Below are 2,653 nucleotides of genomic sequence, written 5' to 3'. Positions count from 1 at the left end.
CTGAAGTTTCTTTGTTGAAGAATTTCCACTTTTAAGTCTGTTGTTGAGTGTCCAGGGAGATTGAAGTGCTCTCCTACTGTTTTTTGAATGTTACAATTCTTGATGTCTGATTTGTGTCCATTTATTCATTTGCGTAGAAACTGTCCAGTTTGTCCAATGTACATGGTAGAGGGGCATTGCTGGCACATGATGACATATATCACATTGGTAGATGTGCAGGTGAACGAGCCCCTGATGCAAAAAGAACCACAAGTACTCCTCGTTCTTTTTGCTGATACAGACGAACATGACTACCACTCTGAAACCTGAGCCCCTGATGGTGTGGCTGATGTGGTTAGGTCCTATGACGGTGTCCCTTGAGTAGATATGCAGACAGAGTTGGCAAAGCAGTTTGTTGCAGAGGTTGGTTCCTGGATTAGTGTTTCTGTTGTGTGGTGTGTAGTTGCTCGTGAGTATTTGCTTCAAGTTGGAAGGCTGTCTGTAAGCGAGGACTAGCCTGTCTCCCAAGGTGTGTGAGAGTGGGGGATCATCCTTCGCCGAGTATTTCAACTTACTTTATGACATGTCAGCAATAGCACTGCATAATATGACACGGCATGTTATATTATGCGCTACTACTACTAACGTCATAAACTACTATAAAGTAAAAACAAAATTGAAACAATTTTCACATCGGAATGAAACTGAAACTTTCAGAAACAAATATTTTTTCATTGCAGATTCTCCCTCCACTAAAAAGTTGAAATGTTTGTATATAATTGTTAGTGTGATATTTTCAAAAACATTCAGCATTAACCTAACTCTGATCCCCTTGAAATCCATGGTAAAACCCTTATTGTCTTAAAATACTGCCTTAAATGTTTAGCTTCTCTCTTCCCCATACTGTTATTCTCATCCCACTAAAAAACAGGAGTACTTGTGGCACCTTAGAGACTAACAAATTTATTACAGCATGAGCTTTCGTGAGCTACAGCCCACTTCTTCAGATGTATAGAATGGAACACACAGACAGGAGATATTTATACATCCAGAGAACATGAAAAGGTGGAAGTATGCATACCAACAGGAAGAGTCTCATCAATTGAGATGAGCTATCGTCAGCAGGAGAAAAAAAACTTTTGAAGTAATCATTAAGATGACCCATAGAAGGTGTGAGCCCTTTTGAAGTGATTATTAAGATGACCCATAGAAGGTGTGAGCCATCCCACTGTTATCCCCCCTCCTCTTAAATGAATGACTGTTCTCTCTTGTCTCTGACCCCATTTTTCCCTTTCCTCAATCCGCACTTCCTATTTCCATACCCTCCAATATCAAGTTCGCGGCAATATTCTGCTGATTCATTGTCCCTGATCCCTACAGTCTCCCTGCATCTGCAAGCTCTTCTTACTTGAACTCTGTTGATGCTCCCTTCATGGGCATCCCACTGGACTAGCAGCTCTTATACTTTAGGTTTTCCCTGGGTCGGAAGCACCACTGAATGAACTGGATGTCTCTGACCCCAGGGCAGCCCTCAAGAAAAGACACTTGGAAATCTTATATAGGCAGAATTGCTGTAGCCGTGTCAGTCTCAGGATTAAAGAGACAAGGTGGATGGTGTAATATCTTTTATTGGACCAACTCCTGTTGGTGTGAGACAAGCTTCTGAGATACAGAGGGCTCTTCGTCAGATCAGAAGACAGAAGCTCTGTTGTTCCAATAGAAGATATTACATCACCCACCTTGTCTCTGAAAATCATAAACAGTTTAGCAGTGGCTGCCTGGCCAGATGAGACCCTATGCTGTATTTTGTATCATATCAGTGTAAGAAAGAAAAACAAGAACGTAAAAAACTGAACTAATCCAAACCTGGAAATACGTCTGGGTTTAATTCAGTTAGTGATTTGGGTTCTTACAGTTTATGAACTAGCTTTCCCGTCCTCTGCACATGACATACACGTTCAGAGCTCAGAATAAGGATTCACCCATGTAATTTCCATTCACATATAGAGGGCTCACCTGACTAAACCCCCTTCTGCTATGTTTTGAGGAATTAGAGGTGAGAGACAGAAAAGGATAGAGCCACCTAATCAAGAGTATATGGACTACAATTTTGCTGCAGCATTAATATAGTGAGAAAGTACAGATTCCAAGTCAGGAATTTTCTGACATACAAATAATCCTCCTATCTCAATCAAGTGAATATGAGCTGACAGCCTTTGTGTGATGTCCTGTAATATGACAATCCTCTTCAATGAATGAGATATTTTGTATGTGATGCAATACTAGCAAGGTGCCAGTAGAGGTCACTGAAGCAAGATTAAAAGAATGAAGAAAGCACATGTAGTCTTCATGGTCCTAGAAAAAGCTAATTGAGTGACCAATACGAGGAAAGAGTAATCACAATCTGAATTAAATTGTAAAAATCTCAGAGATCAAAAATTAAATCCCAAATAGTTCCAAGCCTACATAAAACTGATAGCAAAATTATCTGCTAACAAGATCTTATTAAGTGATCTGCCACATCAAATAATCACAGCTAGATACTAAAAAGAAAAAGTGCCATTCAATCCAAGTATACATGATGTGTGTGTCTAAAATAAAGATTGAATTTCAGGAAATGATTGTGTGTAAATCACATCACAATTAATTATTTGAACATCTGTTTGCAAAAGTC

General features: G+C 39.5%; 1 protein-coding gene across 14 annotated transcripts in view; it reads left to right on the top strand.

Moving 5' to 3' along the window:
- The window catches only part of R3HDM2 (R3H domain containing 2), a 108,407-nt gene that overhangs the window by 50,614 nt on the left and 55,140 nt on the right, over window positions 1–2,653 (top strand). The gene's annotated exons all lie outside the window — the stretch shown is intronic.

The sequence above is a fragment of the Chelonoidis abingdonii genome, chromosome 26, assembly GCF_003597395.2.
Source record: "Chelonoidis abingdonii isolate Lonesome George chromosome 26, CheloAbing_2.0, whole genome shotgun sequence".
Classification (NCBI taxonomy): Eukaryota; Metazoa; Chordata; order Testudines; family Testudinidae; genus Chelonoidis; species Chelonoidis abingdonii.
The sequence above is the reverse complement of the archived record's forward strand: the minus strand, read 5'-3'. Positions and strand labels throughout refer to the sequence as shown.